The sequence below is a fragment of the Pleurodeles waltl genome, chromosome 10 (genome assembly GCF_031143425.1).
Source record: "Pleurodeles waltl isolate 20211129_DDA chromosome 10, aPleWal1.hap1.20221129, whole genome shotgun sequence".
Lineage (NCBI taxonomy): Eukaryota > Metazoa > Chordata > Amphibia > Caudata > Salamandridae > Pleurodeles > Pleurodeles waltl.
In genome coordinates, this window is record NC_090449.1 from 13,395,795 (window position 1) to 13,420,603 (window position 24,809).

Below are 24,809 nucleotides of genomic sequence, written 5' to 3' on the forward strand. Positions count from 1 at the left end.
CACCGCCTCCATCACTCTTCATCTACATCACTCTTCACCTTCATCACTCTTCACCTCCATCATTCCTCACCTTTGTCGCTCTTCACCTCCGTCACTCTTCACCATCTCCATCACTCCTCACCTCCTCCATCCCTCTTCACCTCCATCACTCTTCTCTTCACAGCCTCCATCACCCCTCACCTCCATCCCTCTTCACCTCATCACTCTTCACCTCCATCACCCTTCACCTCCTCCATCACTCTTCACTTCCATCACTCTTCAACTCCTCCATCAGTCCTCACCTCCTCCATCACTCATCACCGCCTCCATCACCCCTCACCTCCATCACTCTTCACCTCCATCAGTCCTCAACTCCATAACTCCTCACCTCGCTCTCTCCACCCCCCTCACTTGAGCCCTCCATCCTCCCCTGTGCTCGTGTAAATTTCCCTCCTCACACAGCCCAGAGCGGCCTCTACCCCGACCCCCCTCTCCCCCGTCTACCCTCCGTATCTCCCTCCTCCTACCCATCACCTCAAGCTCTCTCTGCACACAGTACTTCCAGCCCTCCGTCAATCCTCACTGATACAGCTGATGCTAACAAACTTCTTCAACCTCCCCCCCCCCAACTCCATCCACCCGCCTCCCCCAGGCCCTCTCTCCACACTCGTGTGGCCCTCCTCCTGCCGCCCACCCTCCCCACCTCATCCTTCTCTTCTGCTTCGTCACCCCTCTCCTCTGTCTTCAGCCTCTCCTCCTCCTCACCTCCACTACCCCTCCTCTGCCTCACCACGTCTCCTCCCTCTCCTCCTTAGCCCCATCTCTTCCCTCCTCAGTGCCCCCCTCCCGTCCTCCTCCAGGGTTAACCCTCTCGCGTCCTGCCCCCACCTCTCCGGGCAGGGGGGGCTCTGCTTGTACACAGACAGCACGTGGCCACTCTCCAGTCTGGGGCAGGAAACGACCTCATCCTGTCCCGGAGGGGCTGTGCCACCCGCGGGCTGCAGGGGCGGGACCTGCGCCGCCCCAGGAGCAGGCAGCACAGCCGACCCCCGAGCCGTCCCTGCCGGACAGGACCCCAGCCCCGACCCTCTCCTTAACCCCCCGTCCGCCGCCGGATCCACACGGTGAGTAATAGGGCGCGCCGGGAGGGGCGGGGGACAGGGTGTACCCCCCCGGCTCTTGGAGTGGAGAAGAAGGCTTTTTATTGAGTTTGAGTTAACACCCCCTCCGACCCCACGCGACGGTCCCACTGCCCACTTGGTGCCAGTCGGGGCCGGAGGAAGAGGGCAGATCTCATGCGTGGGGTGATGGGGGGAGGGGGGGGGCTTGGGATGCACGTGCCAAGCGGAGGAGAGTATTCTCAAGCTAGAGGGGGCACCAAAAGCACAAAGTGAACAGAACCCAAACCAGGCATCACAACCCCCGGGGCTGTGAGACCCTCCAGGGGTGCTGGGGGTGATACCCCACCCACCACCACAACCTCCTCCCAGGCCTTTGTGGGGATCAGGAAAGCATGCGGCGACCTCTGTGGTCTACACACACACACCACCAGGTCACAAGACCCCTGCGATACCGTTCAGGTGCCCCCCAAATACCCCAGGCGCTGCCCCCCTACACCTCAATATTGAAACTTCGCTGTATCGAAGAAACTGATACATCTTCTGCCTCTAAGGCACTCGTTACACAAAAAAAAAAAAAAAAAATACTTATTCACAAATGCAACAGGCCTGGCTTTGTCATCCCTACTGTGTGTGTGGTGTGAGGGCGCGTGCCAGGAAAGAACCCGCACACACAGAGCTCACGACACAAACGTAGAATTACACCTGCATATTTGCTCATTCTGTATATACTGCTGAGCCTATGTGTAGCTCTGCATGTTGTGCAGTTCACCATTTCCACGTGCATAATTACACCCATATGTGACTTACGTGTCTCCACCCCCTCCTGAAATCAGGGGGCGGAGCCTCTGGCAGCTGGATTCACAACTGGAAACTCACCGCCACTAACTTTCCACACCAGGGTGACAGTGGGAAGAAAATCAATCCTCAAATATTATAATACATAATAGAAATGTAAGTTTATGTAAAATTATATAAATGTTTATTATTAACCTAGAACTGGTTACATCAAATGTAACAGTAAATCAACTCATCAAATTAAATGTGCATTAAATATTTAATTTCAATGTTTTAATGTAAAATCTACCTTCACTACATTTTTATTTACTATATGATGCAGTTTTCTTTAGTTGAAGTAAGGCGCTGAATCATTTTAAATTACTTAAAATATTTTAATTTACATTTCAAAGTTTAAAGAATTCTATTTTTTTTAAAATGACGTTTATTACTGAATGCTCAATTCATTAATATAGCAGTTGATGTGGGCTGGTGTTTTATTGACCCGCCTTCTTTGTGTAAGTCCCTGTGCAGCGGGGGCAGGGCAAGGCCGGGTCTGTTGCTCTGGGTACTCCAGGGCAGGGCCGGAGTATGCTTGAGCCGGCCTTGAGACCTTCAGGGCTGTAGTAACTTCCGAAGTGTAGTTTAGGAATTGCAAAGCTCTTGCTCGTGAGCATCTGTCTATGTGTTTGTATTAACACCTCACTCTCTAAGCCCCTCCTTAAATTTACATACCCCTCCCACACAGTAATATCATTAATGTTTTGTCAGCCCTAGCCCGGTCCTTCCTTACTTAATACAGAATTTCTCTGGATAGTGATTAGATGAGGCGGACGTTTCTGGGAGGAGGTTGGTGAACAGCATTGTGTAGTATTACTCGAGTACCACTTTTATATAACAAAATGCAGGGTGTGAACTGGACCCAAAGGCTTCCGGATGCTCGTGTTGCTGTTGTTACGCTGGTGCAGAGGTGGACTGGTGTCAATGGTGGGTAGTGGTTTGTTCTACGTTTGTGGTTACCATGCTGGAGTGGCAGAAGTATTCTCCTTCTGTTGTTGTAGTATTATTCACACTGTGACATACAGTGATGTAGTTATGTTGTTGGTGTAGTGGTGTGATGTAGTTACATTGGTGTAGTAGTGTTATCTCAGTGGTGGTAGTGTGTGGTAGCTCGCTGTGTAGTTTCAGCGTGGTAGTATTATTCACACTGTGATAGACGGTGATGTGATTATGTTGTTGGTGTAGTGACCGTGATGTAGTTACATTGGTGTAGTAGTGTTATCTCAGAGGTGGTAGGGTGTGGTAGCAGCATTGCTTATGTGTTAGAGTACACCTAGCTCTGTGGTTTCAGCGTGGTAGTATTATTCACACTGTGACATACAGTGATGTAGTTATGTTGTTGGTGTAGTGACGGTGATGTAGTTACATTGGTGTAGTAGTGTTATCTCAGTGGTGGTAGTGCGTGGCAGCAGCATTACAGACGTGTAAGAGTACACCTAGCTCTGTAGTTTCAGCGTGGTAGTATTATTCAGACTGTGATAGACGGTGATGTAGGTATGTTGTTGGTGTAGTGGTGTGATGTAGTTACATTGGTGTAGTAGTGTTATCTCAGTGGTGGTAGAGTGTGGTAGCCGGATTGCAGACGTGTTAGAGTACACCTAGCCCTGTAGTTTCAGCGTGGTAGTATTATTCACACTGTGATAGACGGTGATGTGATTATGTTGTTGGTGTAGTGACCGTGATGTAGTTACATTGGTGTAGTAGTGTTATCTCAGTGGTGGTAGTGTGTGGTAGCAGCATTGCGGACGTGTTAGAGTACACCTAGCTCTGTAGTTTCAGCGTGGTAGTATTATTCAGACTGTGATAGACGCTGATGTAGGTATGTTGTTGGTGTAGTGGTGTGATGTAGTTACATTGGTGTAGTAGTGTTATCTCAGTGGTGGTAGAGTGCGGTAGCAGCATTGCAGACGTGTTAGTGTACACCTAGCTCTGTAGTTTCAGTGTGGTAGTATTAGTGACACTGTGATAGATGGTGATGTAGTTATGTTGTTGGTGTAGTGGCCGTGATGTAGTTACATTGGTGTAGTAGTGTTATCTCAGTGGTGGTAGTGTGTGGTAGCAGCATTGTGGACGTGTTAGAGTACACCTAGCTCTGTAGTTTCAGCGTGGTAGTATTATTCACACTGTGATAGACGGTGCGGTAGGTATGTTGTTGGTGTAGTGACCGTGATGTAGTTACATTGGTGTAGTAGTGTTATCTCAGTGGTGGTAGTGTGTGGTAGAAGCATTGCAGACATGTTAGAGTACACCTAGCTCTGTAGTTTCAGCGTGGTAGTATTATTCACACTGTGATAGACGGTGATGTGATTATGTTGTTGGTGTAGTTACCGTGATGTAGTTACATTGGTGTAGTAGTGTTATCTCAGTGGTGGTAGAGTGATGTAGCAGCATTGCGAACGTGTTAGAGTACTCCTAGCTCTGTAGTTTCAGCGTGGTAGTATTATTCTCACTGTGATAGGCGGTGATGTAGTTATGTTGTTGGTGTAGTGGCCGTGATGTAGTTACATTGGTGTAGTAGTGTTATCTCAGTGGTGGTAGTGTGTGGTAGCAGCATTGTGGACGTGTTAGAGTACACCTAGATCTGTAGTTTCAGTGTGGTAGTATTAGTGACACTGTGATAGACGGTGATGTAGTTATGTTGTTCGTGTAGTGTCCATGATGTAGTTACATTGGTGTAGTAGTGTTATCTCAGTGGTGGTAGGGTGTGGTAGCAGCATTGCTTATGTGTTAGAGTGCACCTAGCCCTGTAGTTTCAGCGTGGTAGTATTATTCACACTGTGATAGACGGTGATGTAGGTATGTTGTTGGTGTAGTGGTGTGATGCCGTTACATTGGTGTAGTAGTGTTATCTCAGTGGTGGTAGTGTGTGGTAGCAGCATTGCAGACGTGTTAGAGTACACCTAGCTCTGTAGTTTCAGCGTGGTAGTATTATTCAGACTGTGATAGACAGTGATGTAGGTATGTTGTTGGTGTAGTGGTGTGATGTAGTTACATTGGTGTAGTAGTGTTATCTCAGTGGTGGTAGAGTGTGGTAGCCGCATTGCGGACGTATTAGAGTACACCTAGCTCTGTAGTTTCAGCGTGGTAGTATTATTCAGACTGTGATAGATGGTGATGTGATTATGTTGTTGGTGTGGTGGCTGTGATGTAGTTACATTGGTGTAGTAGTGTTATCTCAGTGGTGGTAGTGTGTGGTAGCCGCATTGCAGGTGTGTTAGAGTACACCTAGCCCTGTAGTTTCAGCGTGGTAGTATTATTCACACTGTGACATACAGTGATGTAGGTATGTTGTTGGTGTAGTGGCTGTGATGTAGTTACATTGGTGTAGTAGTGTTATCTCAGTGGTTGTAGTCTGTGGTAGCAGCATTGCAGACGTGTTAGAGTACTCCTAGCTCTGTAGTTTCAGCGTTGTAGTATTATTCACACTGTCATAGACGGTGATGTAGTTATGTTGTTGGTGTAGTGGCTGTGATGTAGTTTCATTGGTGTAGTAGTGTTATCTCAGTGATGGTAGTGCGTGGTAGCAGCATTGCAGACGTGTTAGAGTACACCTAGCTCTGTAGTTTCAGTGTGGTAGTATTATTCAGAATGTGATAGGCGGTGATGTAGTTATGTGGTTGGTGTAGCGGCTGTGATGTGTTTACATTGGTGTAACAGTGTTATCTCAGTGGTGATAGTCTGTGGTAGAAGAATTGCGAACGTGTTAGAGCACACCTAGCTCTGTAGTTTCAGCGTGGTAGTATTATTCAGAATGTGGTAGATTGTGAGGTAGGTATGTTGTTAGTGTAGTGACCGTGATGTAGTTACATTGGTGTAGTAGTGTTATCTCAGTGGTGGTAGTGTGTGGTAGCAGCATTGCAGACGTGTTAGACTACTCCTAGCTCTGTAGTTTCAGCGTGGTAGTATTATTCACACTGTGATAGACGGTGATGTAGTTATGTTGTTGGCGTAGTGACCGTGATGTAGTAACATTGGTGTAGTAGTGTTATCTCAGTGGTGGTAGTGTGTGGTAGCAGCATTGCGGACATGTTAGAGTACTCCTAGCCCTGTAGCTTCAGTGTGGTAGTAGTATTATTCAGATTGAGGTAGTGTTGTAATGATGGTAGCATATGTTTTGTTTGGTTTTAGTGTTGTTTTCATTGTTGGTGTGGTACCATTAGTCGTTTAAGGTGGCTGTGCTCTTGTTGCTCTTTGGCTGTGTGTAGTAGTGCGTGCAGTAGTTTAAGTTCCGAAGTTTTTGGGATCAGCGTGGGTTGTAATTTTACAGTTTTATAATTTCAGTCCTGTGGGTGTGCGTTTTGTTGTATAAATTTGGGCTGTAGATGTAGCACCATTCGTGTTATTGATTTCTCTGGCACTGTTGCAGCTTGTGTTGTAATCATACAGTACTATAATTTCAGTCTTGTGGGTATGTTTCTTGTGGTATAGTTTTGGGCTGTAGATGCAGCATTGCTGGTGTTATTGCATTTCTCTGGCATTGTTGCAGCTTGAGTTGTAATCTATCAGTATTATAATTTCAGTCTTGCAGGTAAGTTTTTTGTGGTATAGTTTTGGGCTGTAGATCTAGCATTGCTGATGTTACTGCATTTCTCTTGTATTGATGCAGCTTGAGTTATAATCTTACAGTATTATAATTTCAGTCTTGTGGGTATGTTTTTTTGTGGTATAGTTTTGGGCCTTAGAAGCAGCACTGTTGATATTATTGCATTTCTCTGGCACTGATGCAGCTTGAGTTATAATGTTACAGTATTATAATTTCAGTCTTGCAGGTATGTTTTTTGTGGTATAGTTTCGGGCTGTAGATGCAGCACTGCTGGTGTTATTGCATTTCTCCGGCATTGATGCAGCTTGGGTTGTAATCTTACAGTATTATAATTTCAGTCTTGTGGGTATGTTTTTTGTAGTATAGTTTTGGGCTGTAGATGTAGCACTGTTGATGTTATTGCATTTCTCTGGCATTGATGCAGTTTGGGTTGTAATCTTACAGTATTATAATTTCAGTTTTGTGGGTATGTTTTGTGTGGAATAGTTTTGGGCTGTAGATGCAGTACTGTTGGTGTTATTGCTTTTCTCTGGCATTGATCCAGCATGAGTTATAATCTTACAGTACTATAATTTCAGTCTTGCGCGTATTTTTTTGGTATAGTTTTGGGCTGTAGATGCAGCACTGCTGCTGTTATTGCATTTCTCTGGCACTGATGCAGCTTGAGTTATAATCTTACAGTATTATATTTTCAATCTTGTGGGTATGTTTTGTGTGGAATAGTTTTGGGCTGTAGATGCAGCACTGTTGCTGTTATTGCATTTCTCTGGCACTGTTGCAGCTTGGTTTGTAATCTTACAGTATTATAATTTCAGTCTTGTGGGTATGTTTTTGTCGTGTAGTTTTGGGCTGCAGATGCAGCACTGCTGGTGTTATTGCATTTCTCTGGCATTGATGCAGCTTGAGTTATAATCTTACAGTATTCTAATTTCAGTCCTGTGGGTATGTTTCTTGTGGTATAGTTTTGGGCTGTAGATGCAGCACTGTTGATTTTATTGCATTTCTCTGGCATTGATGCAGCTTGGGTTGTAATCTTACAGTATTATAATTTCAGTTTTGTGGGTATGTTTTGTGTGGAATAGATTTGGGCTGTAGATGCAGTACTGCTGCTGTTATTGCATTTCTCTGGCACTGATGCAGCTTGAGGTATAATCTTACAGTATTATATTTTCAGTCTTGTGGGTATGTTTCTTGTGGTATAGTTTTGGGCTGTAGATGTAGCACTGTTGCTGTTATTACTGTACATTTCTCTGGCATTGATGCAGCTTGAGTTGTAATCTTACAGTATTATATTTTCAGTCTTGTGGGTATGTTTTGTGTGGAATAGTTTTGGGCTGTAGATGCAGCACTGTTGCTGTTATTGCATTTCTCTGGCACTGTTGCAGCTTGGTTTGTAATCTTACAGTATTATAATTTCAGTCTTGCAGGTATGTTTTTTGTGGTATAGTTTCGGGCTGTAGATGCAGCACTGCTGGTGTTATTGCATTTCTCTGGCATTGATGCAGCTTGGGTTGTAATCGTACAGTATTATAATTTAAGTCTTGCAGGTATGTTTCTTGTGGTATAGTTTTGGGCTGGAGATGCAGCACTGTTGATGTTATTGCATTTCTCTGACATTGATGCAGCTTGGGTTGTAATCTTACAGTATTATAATTTCAGTCTTGTGGGTATGTTTTGTGTGGAATAGTTTTGGGCTGTAGATGCAGCACTGTTGCTGTTATTGCATTCATCTGGCACTGTTGCAGCTTGGGTTGTAATCTTACGGTATTATAATTTCAGTCTTGCAGGTATGTTTTTGTCATGTAGTTTTGGGCTGCAGATGCAGCACTGCTGGTGTTATTGCATTTCTCTGGCAATGTTGCAGCTTGAGTTGTAATCTAACTGTATTATAAATTCAATCTTGTGGGCATGTTTGTCGTGGTATCTTTTGGGGCTGTAGATGCAGCACTGCTGCTGTTATTGCATTTCTCTGGCATTGATGCAGCTTGAGTTGTAATCTTACAGTATTGTAATGTCAGTCCTGTGGGTATGTTTTTTGTGGTATAGTTTTGGGCTGTAGATGTGGCACTGCTGCTGTTATTGCATTTCTCTGGCACTGTTGCAGCTTGAGTTATAATCTTACAGTATTATAATTTCAGTCTTGTGGGTATGTTTTTTGTAGTAAAGTTTTGGGCTGTAGATGTAGCACTGTTGCTGTTATTACATTTCGCTGGCATTGATGCATCTTGGGTTGTAATCTTACAGTATTATAATTTCAGTCTTCCAGGTATGTTTCTTGTGGTATAGTTTTGGACTGTAGATGTAGCACTGCTGGTGTTATTGCATTTCTCTGGCATTGATGCAGCTTGAGTTATAATCTTACAGTATTATAATTTCAGTCTTGTGGGTATTTTGTGTGTGGAATAGTTTCGGGCTGTAGATGCAGCACTGTTGGTGTTATTGCATTTCTCTGGCACTGTTGCAGCTTGGGTTATAATCTTACTGTATTATATTTTCAGTCTTGTGGGTATGTTTCTTGTGGTATAGTTTTGGGCTGTAGATGTAGCACTGTTGCTGTTATTACATTTATCTGGCATTGATGCAGCTTGGGTTATAATCTTACAGTATTATATTTTCAGTCTTGTGGGTATGTTTCTTTTGGTATAGTTTTGGGCTGTAGATGTAGCACTGTTGCTGTTATTACATTTATCTGGCATTGATGCAGCTTGAGTTGTAATCTAACAGTATTATAATTTCAGTCTTGTGGGTATGTTTGTTGTGGTATAGTTTTGGGCTGTTGATGCAGCACTGCTGGCGTTATTGCATTTCTCTGGCATTGATGCAGCTTGAGTTATAATGTAACAGTATTATAATTTCAGTCCTGTGTGTATGTTTCTTCTGGTATAGTTTTGGGCTGTAGATGCAGCACTGCTGGTGTTATTGCATTCCTCTGGCATTGATGCAGCTTGAGTTATAATCTTACAGTTTTATCATTTCAGTCTTGTGTGTATGTTTCTTCTGGTATAGTTTTGGGCTGTAGATGCAGCACTGCTGGTGTTATTGCATTCCTCTGGCATTGATGCAGCTTGAGTTATAATCTTACAGTTTTATCATTTCAGTCTTGTGGGTATGTTTCTCGTGGTATAGTTTTGGGCTAGAGATGCAGCACTCCTGGTGTTATTGCATTTCTCTGGCATTGATGCAGCTTGAGTCGTAATGTTGCAGTATTATAATTGCTGTGTTGTTGTTATGTTTTTGTTGATGTGTAGTCTTGTGTTCTTGATGCGGCCCTGTAGTTATTATAGTGTAGCTCTGGTAGAGTTGCAGTTGAGTTGCGTTGTTATGGTATTGTAATTGTTGTGTTGAAGTTATGTTTTAGTAGCAGCCTAGTTTTACCTTACTGATGGGGCCCTGTGATATAGTTTTGCTGTGATATTTTTGCAGTTTGAAATGCAATGTTACTGCAGTATATTTGTATAGTTTTACTGGGTTTTGCACTGCTCAATGGTACAAGTTGACAAAACAGAGATGGATGTAATGCTTGAATTAACCTAAGCCAGTGGTAATTTCTCGGCTGGCATCCCAATCCATCATTGTTTTACACAACATGTCACCTCAGTTTGGACCCAGCCATAAGCAAATCAGTCTTGAACATGCTAGAATGAGAACAGTCCAGCCCAACGCCAGGCCCGGTCATCTCAGAACCAAAGCACAAGCAACCCATGGCCGGTTTCACCCTACTAAGGGTTATCGACCAGGTATGACTTAGTTATAGTGACACAGTGTGCACAAGACCCACACCTGGGCATACCCATCCCACCTAGGGGTGCAAACTGAAGTATACAAAAACTTGATGGATGGAATGCTTGAATTGATCTCAGCCATTGGTAATTAGTCGGAGCTGCATCCCAGTCCATCCTTATTTTGCAATCCATGGCACCTCAGTTTCAACCCAGCCATATGCTAATCAGTCTTCACCCTGCACCAGTGGAAATAGTCCAGCATTAACGGCCAGGGTAGGTCATTCACAAGCAACACTGAACCAGTTTTGCCCTAGTTAGGGGCTCATCAGTTGGGTATAGCTTGGTTGCAGTGGCACAGTGTGCATGCGACCCATGTCTGGGCATACCCGTCCCACTTAGAGCTGAAGAGTATGTCTGTGAGTTGGAGAGGCTTGAATGACAAGTAAAAACTGACATGATTAGTGCTTGGTCAGTGAACAATACCTGCAAGGGTCCTTGGCTTAAACCCTGGACTTCTGACATGCGATTCTCTGAGAAGAGAGAAGTGGAGGAGCGTTTCTTAAACGGGTGCAACCATCACGGGACGGAATGTTACCTGTATCCCGGGGTTTGGTAGAGCACTCAGCTTCACTTTGCTGAGGTGGAGGTTCTCCGTTTCAGCTCTCGTAGCCCCATGCCCGGCTGTTTCACCGCAAGAATTATACGCCCTACATTTAACCTTGCATTACTGTGTGACCCTTGGTACCCACAATTGTACTCTGTGCAGACACACGCTGTCTTCAGTAAGCAAAGAGGCACACAGATGTACAGGGAGGAGCAGAGAAAACATCTTGGGCTGAAATAAGTCCACGCAGGGAAATAAATAAAGACAGGTAACGTGCATGACAGCCCTTGACATGTTCATTGCACCATGACCAAGATTCAATTTTCTGCCAATTCTAAAATTTAATTTTTAGAGGTCAATATTACATTTTTGATTGACCCTTCATGTCCAGTATGTACATGAATCAATTCTCAGTGATCAATCATGCAAGAGGGCACAATATTTCCCACCCTCGTCCACCTTATTGCTGCCTCCGTCTCTCAATTGCAGTTTGAAGGACCACTTTTGAGAAGTTAAACAAATTGCAGATCTTTATTTCAGCAATCGGGATATCCATCACCGTTGTGTATATCCCGTGCGCCGAAATATAAATCCCATTATATCCGTTGTGACAGAGTAACTTGTCCACCAAGATCTCAACCTTGTTTCTTTGTTTTGTTCTGGCTTCCTCTTATTTACAACTGATTCATGAATCCAGAATGTTGTCCACATTCTGAAACTGGATATGACTTCCCACCCTGCTGTTTTGTTTTCAAAAATTTGCGTAAGATATCTTCTCCTCTGAGCCCCCTCCCTCTGCGTCGCTCTGGGAATCCCGGAAGCTGCCCACCACTCCAAGGGCATGGTGAATGGGTGCTTTGAACAGGCCCATCGCAGGCGTTGACACAGAGAGGTTCAGTCCTGGCCATGGTGACAGAGGAGCCTTTGTCACAGGCCTTGGGGTTGAGTACGACAGGAGACGGAGAGTTCTGGGAAGGGAGAAGGACGGGTAGCCTGAGAGAGACGCATAGAGGGTTGAAGGGAGTCCATGAGCTGCTGAGGACAGAGCCAGTGCTTCATGCCTGATGAAGGAGTAAGGCGCTTCAAGGGCCTTCAAGGAGGAAGGCTGCTGGGAGGGGAACCACTGCGACATTATGGAGGTAGGGAGGTAGGGGCCGGAAGGGCATCTGGGCTCAGAGACTGCCAGGAATAGGTCCAGAGTAGGGAGCACAAACTGGACAAGCATTAGCAAAGCCAACCGCTGTCGCCTATGCAAGCTATATTGGTTTTGTCAATCTTTTTAAGACATGTTGCACAGCAGCACACTGCTGTGCAACATCTCTTAAAGCCAATGGAAAAAACCAATATGACATGACCAGCGTTGACCGCGTCATAATGTTTTTCTTAAAGCCACATTGCACAGCGGCGCTCACTGCTGTGCAGTATGTTTGAAAAAAGCAGGAGGGGGGCTTGAAGCAGCACAAGGGGAGGTGGGGAGGGAGACGCAATAATGGAGCAGGGGACGAGGTGGAATATGGGTAACACAAAATGAGGTGAGGGGGAGGAGGAGGGAGTTCCAGACAGGGGCAGGAGGAGTATTGGGGAGTAAGGCAGCAGAAGGGCACTAGTTAAGTTAAATCAATCTGTGCTTTGTCCGTGCTTCACCAAAAGAAACTGAAGCGACACTTGGTCTGCACTGGCCAATTAGGAGACTGCATAGAAGAGTGACAGTGAAGCCAACAAATGGTAAGTGGAGGGCGGGCTCCAAGCCCTTTATTATAAATAAAAACACCTCTAAAGCGCATGCAGTGTCACAGGCTGGACCTAAAGATTGGGCGTTCGATGATTGTTCAAGGACTGTTGGGAAGAGACCCAGTGCAGAGAGCCTGAGATAGAAACATAGAGGGTTCAGGGGCGTCCGGGGACAGGTAATGCTGGAAGGGGGGGGGGTGCAGTGCTCCTGTGACAGGACTGTAGCCCCCCCCTGTAAGTCGGGGGTAGAAAGACTATGGTGTACTCAGTGTAAGTGGTGAGCAGGGCACATTTCTGCCGGGGCTTTGGCCCTGAGCAGACCTTCACTCCGGAACTCATTCTCATCTCAGTGCATCGTTAGTCCCACTCACCCTGCACAGGTGACCATCCAGGCCCTTCAGGGGCTCACAGGGAGGGATGTAGGGCCCGAGAGATCAGAGAAGCACCTCCCACTCTGTACTCCTCGGTGCACGATGCCCCCTCGGTCACTGTGAGTGTCTGAGTACCGTGCCACCTGCTCTCAGTGTCCCCGGGCACTCTGAAGTGGCTGAAGCACTGACTGCAGGGACTGATCGGTTGGCTCAGCGAGCTGAAAGCTCACAACTGACGAACTTGGTGATCAGAAGATCAGAAGTTTAAACACCTGAAGACTAGAGTCAGTCTTCCTGCCGCCTGAGGTGGGTAAATTAAAGTACCATTACTTGGGTAGTATACTAACTACTATTTGTTGTTTACCGTGCTTAGAAACGGCAGAAATGTGGTCTGAAGCGCTATATAAAACAGACTCCTACTAACTGAGTAACATTCTTGCATTAGTCGAGGGTGATGGACGCAGACTGAGCATCTTGTCCTCTTCTTAGGAGTCCGGGAGGTTTTACAAAGTGGGAACCAGCACCCCGTCTGGCACTTGGGATGGAAGGAGCGGGACAGTTTCTGGGGTGGTGAGGGGTCTTGTGGGTGCGGCGTGGTCTTCATAAATGGCCTGTTTTTCCCATTGGCTCAAGTTCTTCATTCGTCCCGCCGGGTGCATATCTTGGGGGTCGGTGTCCGAAGGGATGATGGTCAGGGATGCAGTGCCAGGAAGCCGCGCCCCTAGCGCTACAACCCCCTGTGTGTTGGAGATGGTGCGCTTTAGCAATGACACATCCCTACTCAGCTACCTCTCGATATGTCTAGCGCCTTGAAGCAGCAGCCTGCACGAGCCACATCTCGGAGATGGGAGACTCACGCCCTTGTGCGCCTAAAGTGTCTGTATTTCAGCTTTCTCTAGGCAGAGTGTCTTCCTCCTCACTGAGAGGGTCTCTCTCTCTCTCTCTTCTTCACTCTGTCTCTCCGTGTCGCGCTCTCTCTCACTTCTTTATCTCTCTCTCTTTCCCTCTCTCTTTCTGTCTCTCCGTGTCGCGCTCTCTCTCACTTCTTTATCTCTCTCTCTTTCCCTCTCTCTTTCTGTCTCTCCGTGTCGCGCTCTCTCTCACTTCTTTATCTCTCTCTCTTTCTCTCTCTCTTTCTGTCTCTCCGTGTCGCGCTCTCTCTCACCTCTTTATCTCTCTCTTTCTGTCTCTCCGTGTCGCGTTCTCTCTCACTTCTTTATCTCTCTCTCTCTCTCTCTCTCTCTTTCTGTCTCTCCGTGTCGCGCTCTCTCCCACCTCTTTATCCCTCTCTCTTTCTGTCTCTCCGTGTCGCGCTCTCTCTCGCCTCCTTATCTCTCTCTGTTTCCCTCTCTCTTTCTGTCTCTCCGTGTCGCGTTCTCTCTCACTTCTTTATCTCTCTCTCTTTCTCTCTCTCTTTCTGTCTCTCCGTGTCGCGCTCTCTCTCGCTTCTTTATCTCTCTCTCTTTCCCTCTCTCTTTCTGTCTCTCCGTGTCGCGCTCTCTCTCACTTCTTTATCTCTCTCTCTTTCCCTCTCTCTTTCTGTCTCTCCGTGTCGCGCTCTCTCTAACTTCTTTATCCCCCTCTCTTTCTCTCTCTCTTTCTGTCTCTCCGTGTCGCGTTCTCTCTCGCTTCTTTATCTCTCTCTCTTTCTCTCTCCTTCACTCTGTCTCTCCGTGTCGCGCTCTCTCTCGCCTCCTTATCTCTCTCTCTTTCCCTCTCTCTTTCTGTCTCTCCGTGTCGCGCTCTCTCCCACCTCTTTATCCCTCTCTCTTTCCCTCTCTCTTTCTGTCTCTCCGTGTCGCGTTCTCTCTCACTTCTTTATCTCTCTCTCTTTCTCTCTCTCTTTCTGTCTCTCCGTGTCGCGCTCTCTCTCAGTTCTTTATCTCTCTCTCTTTCTCTCTCTCTTTCTGTCTCTCCGTGTCGCGCTCTCTCCCACCTCTTTATCCCTCTCTCTTTCTGTCTCTCCGTGTCGCGCTCTCTCTCACCTCTTTATCTCTCTCTTTCTCTCGCTCCGTGTTGCACTCTCTCTCAGTTCTTTATCTCTCTCTCTTTCTCTCTCTTTCTGACTCTCCGTGTCGTGCTCTCTCTAACTTCTTTATCCCCCTCTCTTTCTCTCTCTCTTTCCGTCTCTCTGTGTCGCGCTCTCTCACCTCTTTATCTCTCTCTCTTTCTGTCTCTCTTTCTGTCTCGCTCTCCCCCTCTCTTTCTCTCTCTCACCTCTCTCTCTTCACCCCCTCTCTCCCATTCTGTCTCTCTCTATCTCACCCAGTGCTTTAAATGGGCCGGAACGGTCCGGTACTCAGTACCGGCACTTTTTTATTTTGAGAGGGAGAGTACCGGTACTTCTCAAGATAAACGTAATACTTTCAATTGGAGAGTACCGGCACTTCTCAGAAACAAGCAGGTACTCTGATGTAGAGTACCGGCACTCCTCAGAAACAAGCAGGTACTCTGATGTAGAGTACCGGCACTCCTCAGAAACAAGCAGGTACTCTGATGTAGAGTACCGGCACTCCTCAGAAACAAGCAGGTACTCTGATGTAGAATACCGGCACTCCGATGTAGAATACCGGCACTCCTCAGAAACAAGCAGGTACTCTGATGTAGAGTACCGGCACTCCTCAGAAACAAGCAGGTGCTCTGATGTAGAATACCGTCACTCCTCAGAAACAAGCAGGTGCTCTGATGTAGAGTACCGGCACTCCTCAGAAACAAGCAGGTGCTCTGATGTAGAGTACCGGCACTCCTCAGAAACAAGCAGGTGCTCTGATGTAGAGTACCGGCACTCCTCAGAAACAAGCAGGTGCTCTGATGTAGAGTACCGGCACTCCTCAGAAACAAGCAGGTGCTCTGATGTAGAGTACCGGCACTCCTCAGAAACAAGCAGGTACTCTGATGTAGAATACCGGCACTCCTCAGAAACAAGCAGGTGCTCTGATGTAGAGTACCGGCACTCCACAGAAACAAGCAGGTACTCTGATGTAGAATACCGGCACTCCTCAGAAACAAGCAGGTACTCTGATGTAGAGTACAGGTACTCTGGTGTAGAGTACCGGCACTCCTCAGAAACAAGCAGGTACTCTGGTGTAGAGTACCGGCACTCCTCAGAAACAAGCAGGTACTCTGGTGTAGAGTACCGGCACTCCTCAGAAACAAGCAGGTACTCTGATGTAGAGTACAGGTACTCTGATGTAGAGTACCGGCACTCCTCAGAAACAAGCAGGTACTCTGATGTAGAGTACCGGCACTCCTCAGAAACAAGCAGGTACTCTGATGTAGAATACCGGCACTCCTCAGAAACAAGCAGGTACTCTGATGTAGAATGCAGGTACTCTGATGTAGAGTACCGGCACTCCTCAGAAACAAGCAGGTACTCTGATGTAGAGTACCGGCACTCCTCAGAAACAAGCAGGTGCTCTGATGTAGAGTACCGGCACTCCTCAGAAACAAGCAGGTGCTCTGATGTAGAGTACCGGCACTCCTCAGAAACAAGCAGGTACTCTGATGTAGAGTACCGGCACTCCTCAGAAACAAGCAGGTACTCTGATGTAGAGTACCGGCACTCCTCAGAAACAAGCAGGTGCTCTGATGTAGAATACCGGCACTCCTCAGAAACAAGCAGGTGCTCTGATGTAGAGTACCGGCACTCCTCAGAAACAAGCAGGTACTCTGGTGTAGAGTACCGGCACTCCTCAGAAACAAGCAGGTACTCTGATGTAGAGTACCTGCACTTCTAGTTTTCCATTTCAAGCACTGATCTCACCTCTCGCTCTCTCTCTGTCTCTCTATCCCTCTCTCACCCTCTGACTGTATCCCTATCACTCACTCTCTCTCTATCTCTCTCTCTTTCTCTATCCTGTCTCTCTCCTTGTCTCTCTCTCTCTCTCTCTCATCCCTCTCTCTATCTATCCTCTGTCTCTATCCCTCTCTCTCTCTCTACCCCCTCTCTCTATCCTCTCTCTCTATATCCCTCTATCTGTCTCTCTCCCCTATCCCTCTCTCTCTCTATCCTCTCTCTCTCCCCCCATCCCTTTCTCTCTCTATCTCCCCGTCTCTCTCTCCTTTTCACTCTGTCTCTTTCTCCTTCTCTCGCTCTCTGTCTCTCTATCCCTATCGCTCTATCTCTGTCCTCTCTCTCTCTCTCTGTCTCTGTATCCCCCTCTGTCTCTCTCTCTCTCATCCCTCTCTATCCTCTCTCTCTATCCCTCTCTCTCTCTCTCTACCCCCTCTCTCTATCCTCACTCTCTATATCCCTCTATCTGTCTCTCTCCCCTATCCCTCTCTCTCTCTATCCTCTCTCTCTCTCCCCCTATCCCTTTCTCTCCCTATCTCCCCGTCTCTCTCTCCTTTTCACTCTGTCTCTTTCTCCTTCTCTCGCTCTCTGTCTCTCTATCCCTATCGCTCTATCTCTGTCCTCTCTCTCTGTCTCTGTATCCCCCTCTCTCTCTCTCTCTCTTAATCCCTATCTGTCTCTTTCACCTTCTCTCTCTCTCTCTCTTGGTACCTCCCCCCCCCTCTCGACAGCAGGTGGCAGTCAGCAGAGGGAGAATGCGGGAGGTGGTTGATTGTGTAACTGGGGCACTGCCCTCTTAATCTGGGCTGCTTCCTGGTAAGGACATTGTTGTTCAGAGGACCCCCAATCAAAGGTTCATCCTCCTCTGAGTGTGTCCCTGGATCCATCACTTTTATTAGCGTGGGCACCTGGCCAATCAGAGGGCGTTGATGCCACTGGGATGGATTCCCAATTCATCAGGGAAACAGGTTCATCTCCCAGCAGCATCCCTGCATCAGGACCACAGAACGGATGGAGCGCTCAGGGACCAGGTTATGCAGCAAGAAAAGGCACCGGATGCGCCATAATGTGGCACCTGATGCGCAGGATTCTCTCACTGGTGTCTCACTTTAATACCCGTTGATGCAAAGGAATCCCACCACCGTGCAATCTATACTGCCTTATCAGGAGAGAAAAGTGAGCATTGTGCCCACATCCTACTACTGATCTTATTCATTGGTAAGAGTGGGAGCACAGGAGTCCCCTTTCATTCAACTCTGTCCATTCAGTAGAAAATATTTTGCATAAAATCTGTAGTTTGCAGACGCATACAATCTGCCTCCGTGTGCGCACGGCTTGTGACTTTTCTACATATTAAAGTTACTTTTTTTAGACCGGTCTTAAGTTTTGTTCTTTTATTGTTGACATTGTACAGCTCTCCGTCCAGCATCTGTTTGTGTTGCTGTGAAACGACACAAGCTTTGTTTTAAATTACAAAATGCTCGAACTCGTGTCAGGATCTACCACGGGAAGTCACATTTAGGTACTTTCATCAGTTCAGGTTATTTTCCAAAATCGGTGACTCGTTCTTTTGCCTTATTGGAGATGATTGTTTTTCAGAAATGTTCATTCAGTGTTTTTGTGTTTTCTCTATATCCACGCACAGCACAACACCCTGAATCTCCGAGCCTGATTTGTGACTGGATGCGCCTTACTCCTGGACAGTGAGGGGTCGGGGGAGCGGACAGTGAGGGGTCGGGGGAGCGGACAGTGAGGGGTCGGGGAGCGGACAGTGAGGGGTCGGGGAGCGGACAGTGAGGGGTCGGGGAGCGGACTAGGGGTCGGGGGAGCGGACAGTGAGGGGTCGGAGAGCGGACAGTGAGGGGTCGGGGGAGCGGACAGTGAGGGGTCGGGGGAGCGGACAGTGAGGGGTCGGGAAGCGGACAGTGAGGGGTCGGAGAGCGGACAGTGAGGGGTCGGGGGAGCGGACAGTGAGGGGTCGGGGAGCGGACAGTGAGGGGTCGGGGAGCGGACTAGGGGTCGGGGGAGCGGACAGTGAGGGGTCGGAGAGCGGACAGTGAGGGGTCGGAGAGCGGACAGTGAGGGGTCGGGGGAGCGGACAGTGAGTGGTCGGAGAGCGGACAGTGAGGGGTCGGGGGAGCGGACAGTGAGGGGTCGGGGGAGCGGACAGTGAGGGGTCGGGGGAGCGGACAGTGAGGGGTCGGGAAGCGGACAGTGAGGGGTCGGGGAGCGGACTAGGGGTCGGGGGAGCGGACAGTGAGGGGTCGGAGAGCGGACAGTGAGTGGTCGGGAAGCGGACAGTGAGGGGTCGGGGAGCGGACAGTGAGGGGTCGGGGAGCGGACTAGGGGTCGGGGGAGCGGACAGTGAGGGGTCGGGAAGCGGACAGTGAGGGGTCGGGGAGCGGACTAGGGGTCGGGTGAGCGGACGGTGAGGGGTCGGGGGAGCGGACAGTGAGGGGTCGGAGAGCGGACAGTGAGGGGTCGGGAAGCGGACAGTGAGGGGTCGGGGAGCGGACAGTGAGAGGTCAGTGAGCGGACTAGGGGTCGGGGGAGCGGACAGTGAGGGGTCGGGGGAGCGGACAGTGAGGGGTCGGAGAGCGGACAGTGAGGGGTCGGGAAGCGGACAGTGAGGGGTCGGGGAGCGGACTAGGGGTCGGGTGAGCGGACGGTGAGGGGTCGGGGGAGCGGACAGTGAGGGGTCGGAGAGCGGACAGTGAGGGGTCGGAGAGCGGACAGTGAGGGGTCGGGGAGCGGACTAGGGGTCGGGGGAGCGGACAGTGAGGGGTCGGAGAGCGGACAGTGAGGGGTCGGGAAGCGGACAGTGAGGGGTCGGGGAGCGGACAGCGAGGGGTCGGGGGAGCGGACAGTGAGGGGTCGGGGAGCGGACAGTGAGGGGTCGGGAAGCGGACAGTGAGGGGTCGGGGAGCGGACTAGGGGTCGGGTGAGCGGACGGTGAGGGGTCGGGGGAGCGGACGGTGAGGGGTCGGGGGAGCGGACAGTGAGGGGTCGGAGAGCGGACAGTGAGGGGTCGGAGAGCGGACAGTGAGGGGTCGGGGGAGCGGACAGTGAGGGGTCGGAGAGCGGACTAGGGGTCGGGGGAGCGGACTAGGGGTCGGGGGAGCGGACGGTGAGGGGTCGGGGGAGCGGACGGTGAGGGGTCGGAGAGCGGACAGTGAGGGGTCGGGGAGCGGACTAGGGGTCGGGTGAGCGGACAGTGAGGGGTCGGGGAGCGGACTAGGGGTCGGGGGAGCGGACAGTGAGGGGTCAGAGAGCGGACAGTGAGGGGTCGGAGAGCGGACAGTGAGGGGTCGGGAAGCGGACAGTGCGGGGTCGGGGAGCGGACTAGGGGTCGGGGGAGCGGACGGTGAGGGGTCGGGGGAGCGGACAGTGAGGGGTCGGGGAGCGGACAGTGAGGGGTCGGGGAGCGGACAGTGAGGGGTCGGAGAGCGGACAGTGAGGGGTCGGAGAGCGGACGGTGAGGGGTCGCGAGCGGACAGTGAGGGGTCGGGGAGCGGACAGTGAGGGGTCGGGGAGCGGACAGTGAGGGGTCGGAGAGCGGACAGTGAGGGGTCGGAGAGCGGACAGTGAGGGGTCGGGAAGCGGACAGTGCGGGGTCGGGGAGCGGACTAGGGGTCGGGGGAGCGGACGGTGAGGGGTCGGGGGAGCGGACAGTGAGGGGTCGGGGAGCGGACTAGGGGTCGGGGGAGCGGACGGTGAGGGGTCGGGGGAGCGGACAGTGAGGGGTCGGGGAGCGGACAGTGAGGGGTCGGGGAGCGGACTAGGGGTCGGGGGAGCGGACGGTGAGGGGTCGGAGAGCGGACAGTGAGGGGTCGGGGAGCGGACAGTGAGGGGTCGGGGGAGCGGACAGTGAGGGGTCGGGAAGCGGACAGTGAGGGGTCGGGGGAGCGGACAGTGAGGGGTCGGAGAGCGGACAGTGAGGGGTCGGGAAGCGGACAGTGAGGGGTCGGGGAGCGGACTAGGGGTCGGGGGAGCGGACGGTGAGGGGTCGGGGGAGCGGACAGTGAGGGGTCGGGGGAGCGGACAGTGAGGGGTCGGGGAGCGGACTAGGGGTCGGGGGAGCGGACGGTGAGGGGTCGGGGGAGCGGACGGTGAGGGGTCGGGGGAGCGGACAGTGAGGGGTCGGGGAGCGGACAGTGAGGGGTCGGAGAGCGGACAGTGAGGGGTCGGGGAGCGGACTAGGGGTCGGGTGAGCGGACGGTGAGGGGTCGGGGGAGCGGACAGTGAGGGGTCGGGGAGCGGACAGTGAGGGGTCGGAGAGCGGACAGTGAGGGGTCGGGAAGCGGACAGTGAGGGGTCGGGGAGCGGACTAGGGGTCGGGGGAGCGGACGGTGAGGGGTCGGGGGAGCGGACAGTGAGGGGTCGGGGAGCGGACAGTGAGGGGTCGGGGGAGCGGACAGTGAGGGGTCGGAGAGCGGACAGTGAGGGGTCGGGAAGCGGACAGTGAGGGGTCGGGGAGCGGACTAGGGGTCGGGTGAGCGGACGGTGAGGGGTCGGGGGAGCGGACAGTGAGGGGTCGGGGAGCGGACAGTGAGGGGTCGGAGAGCGGACAGTGAGGGGTCGGGAAGCAGACAGTGAGGGGTCGGGGAGCGGACTAGGGGTCGGGGGAGCGGACGGTGAGGGGTCGGGGGAGCGGACAGTGAGGGGTCGGGGAGCAGACAGTGAGGGGTCGGGGGAGCGGACAGTGAGGGGTCGGAGAGCGGACAGTGAGGGGTCGGGAAGCGGACAGTGAGGGGTCGGGGAGCGGACTAGGGGTCGGGGGAGCGGAAGGTGAGGGGTCGGGGGAGCGGACAGTGAGGGGTCGGGGAGCGGACAGTGAGGGGTCGGGGGAGCGGACAGTGAGGGGTCACGAGCGGACAGGGTAGCGGACAGTGAGGGGTCGGGGAGGGGTCGAGGGAGCGGACAGTGAGGGGTCGGGGAGCGGACAGTGAGGGGTCGGAGAGCGGACAGTGAGGGGTCGGGAAGCGGACAGTGAGGGGTCGGGGAGCGGACTAGGGGTCGGGGGAGCGGACGGTGAGGGGTCGGGGGAGCGGACAGTGAGGGGTCGGGGAGCGGACAGTGAGGGGTCGGGGGAGCGGACAGTGAGGGGTCGGAGAGCGGACAGTGAGGGGTCGGAGAGCGGACAGTGAGGGGTCGGGGAGCGGACTAGGGGTCGGGTGAGCGGACGGTGAGGGGTCGGGGGAGCGGACAGTGAGGGGTCGGGGAGCGGACAGTGAGGGGTCGGAGAGCGGACAGTGAGGGGTCGGAGAGCGGACAGTGAGGGGTCGGAGAGCGGACAGTGAGGGGTCGGGAAGCGGACAGTGAGGGGTCGGGGGAGCGGACAGTGAGGGGTCGCGAGCGGACAGGGTAGCGGACAGTGAGGGGTCGGGGAGGGGTCGAGGGAGCGGACAGTGAGGGGTCGGGGAGCGGACTAGGGGTCGGGGGAGCGGACTGTGAGGGGTCGGGGGAGCGGACAGTGAGGGGTCGGGGAGCGGACAGTGAGGGGTCGGGGAGCGGACTAGGGGTCGGGTGAGCGGACGGTGAGGGGTCGGGGGAGCGGACAGTGAGGGGTCGGGGAGCGGACAGTGAGGGGTCGGAGAGCGGACAGTGAGGGGTCGGAGAGCGGACAGTGAGGGGTCGGGGAGCGGACTAGGGGTCGGGGGAGCGGACGGTGAGGGGTCGGGGGAGCGGACAGTGAGGGGTCGGAGAGCGGACAGTGAGGGGTTGGGAAGCGGACAGTGAGGGGTCGGGGAGCGGACTAGGGGTCGGGGGAGCGGACGGTGAGGGGTCGGTGAGGGGTCGAGGGAGCGGACAGTGAGGGGTCGGGGAGCGGACAGTGAGGGGTCGGGGAGCGGACAGTGAGGGGTCGGTGAGGGGTCGAGGGAGCGGACAGTGAGGGGTCGGGGAGCGGACAGTGAGGGGTCGGGGAGTGGACAGTGAGGGGTCGGTGAGGGGTCGAGGGAGCGGACAGTGAGGGGTCGGGGAGCGGACAGTGAGGGGTCGGGGAGCGGACAGTGAGGGGTCGGGGGAGCGGACAGTGAGGGGTCGCGAGCGGACAGGGTAGCGGACAGTGAGGGGTCGGGGAGGGGTCGAGGGAGCGGACAGTGAGGGGTCGGGGAGCGGACAGTGAGGGGTCGGGGAGCGGACAGTGAGGGGTCGGGGGAGCGGACAGTGAGGGGTCGCGAGCGGACAGGGGAGCGGACAGTGAGGGGTCGGGGAGGGGTCGAGGGAGCGGACAGTGAGGGGTCGGGGAGCGGACAGTGAGGAGTCGGGGAGCGGACAGTGAGGGGTCGGGGAGCGGACAGTGAACCGGTGGGCCACTGGCCTTGTTTAGAGGGCTATCAACTGCTAAGTTTATAATGCTGAATTTTGGTCACGAATAAGAAAAAAAGGCAAACACTTTCCAGGTGCACTGGGGAAACACTCCCTGCATTCACTTGTTTTATTTGTTTAAGAACTAAACTTTGTCAGTGCTTTATAAACACGCAAACATTTATTTCATTAAAATTCAAAAAGAATACTCAGTGTTTTTTTACATCATCAGACAAAAAGTAATGGTCATAATATGCACTAACTTACAAAGGGCCTGAAGCTCACGTACTTTGCTCCATCTTGGTGATGGACTAAAATAGCGCCTCGTTTAGATTTTAGGGGAGAGGTTACTCCATCACAAACGTGACAGACATCCTGTCCGCCGAAATCCACTGTCCATTATATCCTATGGGGTTTAGATTTTGGCGGACGGGATATCCTTAGCCGTTGTGAGGAGTAACCCATCCACCAGTATCTAAATCAGGCTCTCAGTCGCTCTGACGGGGTACCCGCCGACTGTATTTAGAGACGCCTCTTTCTTAGGCATGAACAGCCATCTCTGGGTTTCCTGTCAATGCACTGAAAGCTTGACGTATGGCTCCCTCAGCATGACGGAGCTGTACGGCACACTTTCAGTTAATTTTGTATTTTCTAAAACAAAATTCCAAAGCGGTATTTTTTTTTTTTATAAAAAAAAAACATGGATCCCCACGCCATGGGGCTTTCTCCATAGCAAGGGAGTCATATGCAAGTTTTCATGGCCCCCCACCACTAGGTTTTATCTGGCAGAGATGGACAGGGAAAACTGGCCATTTGACCGCCCGCTCTAAATTGGACAGGCAGTTAAATGGCCAACCCTCTAACGGCCCTTACGCCATCAGGCTGCCGAGGGTGTATGTCAGTAGTGAAGTCGGGGCTGTCTCCGTCGCTGACATACTGAAGGTCCACCTGACTCCAAACGAGGCACCCGGCATTCACTATGATGAGGGCAGCTCTGTTGTGTTGCATTTGCAGCAGAGTAGACTTTCCACCGTACTCTGAATCAGGCCGATAGGTCTATATGAAAAGCATTATTAAAAAAGTAAAGGTTTGGTGCCCGAGCACATCTGTACATAATAAACATTTATCGCTGACAAGTAGTTAGATTAGAGATCCAAGGCGCACCTGGTGTCACAGGACCAGACAAGATGTTGCACCGTCGGCACCAAAGCCCCACATAGTCAACAGCATCTGGTCTCTCCACTGCTGTGCAAGCAGGCTCCAGAAATGTAGAAAAATCTTAATATTCAGAGTCCTTTTTTTTGCCGTACACGGCTTGGACTACTGTTTTCCATTAGTTTTGTCAACTCAAGGCACTGTGGGCGCTACCTCATAAAATTTAGTGATTATCTGGATACCGATTAGAGAAATTTTCTGAATGGATGGTTGATGTTTGCATGCGCCTTCTGCACCAACTGATTCCGTTCCTTCAAAATACAGATGATTCATAGTGAGTCTTGCCCTGATGAAGCTCGGTTGTGGGCGAAACGCATTGGCTGTGCTGCTGTTCGTGTGTGAAGAAGAATAAAGAATTCAAGATTTTTTTTGTACAACATTGTGGATTTGATCATTTGTTACTCTCATCTGGCGTGTTGCCTCTCTAATGTGTAAAAATTATCTTTACGTTAAGTGTTTTGGTAGCTAACCTATGAAGGTGGGCAGCAAGCAAATATACTAAGAGGAACTCATGGGTAGTGTGGTACAGTGGTCCTTAGCTACCTTTACATATGTTGTTGCTCAGGGCAGGAAGGGTCGACTGCGTG

The 24,809-nt window shown here is 51.2% G+C and overlaps 1 protein-coding gene across 1 annotated transcript in view; it reads left to right on the forward strand.

Annotated features, from left to right (window-relative positions):
* The first annotated feature begins 676 nt into the window (after nt 1-676).
* The window catches only part of DUSP9 (dual specificity phosphatase 9), a 53,709-nt gene continuing 29,576 nt past the window's right edge, over nt 677-24,809 (forward strand). Inside the window, exon 1 of the mRNA XM_069209408.1 lies at nt 677-1,103. The gene's annotated coding sequence lies outside the window, so the exon portion shown is untranslated. The remainder of the gene's footprint in view (nt 1,104-24,809) is intronic.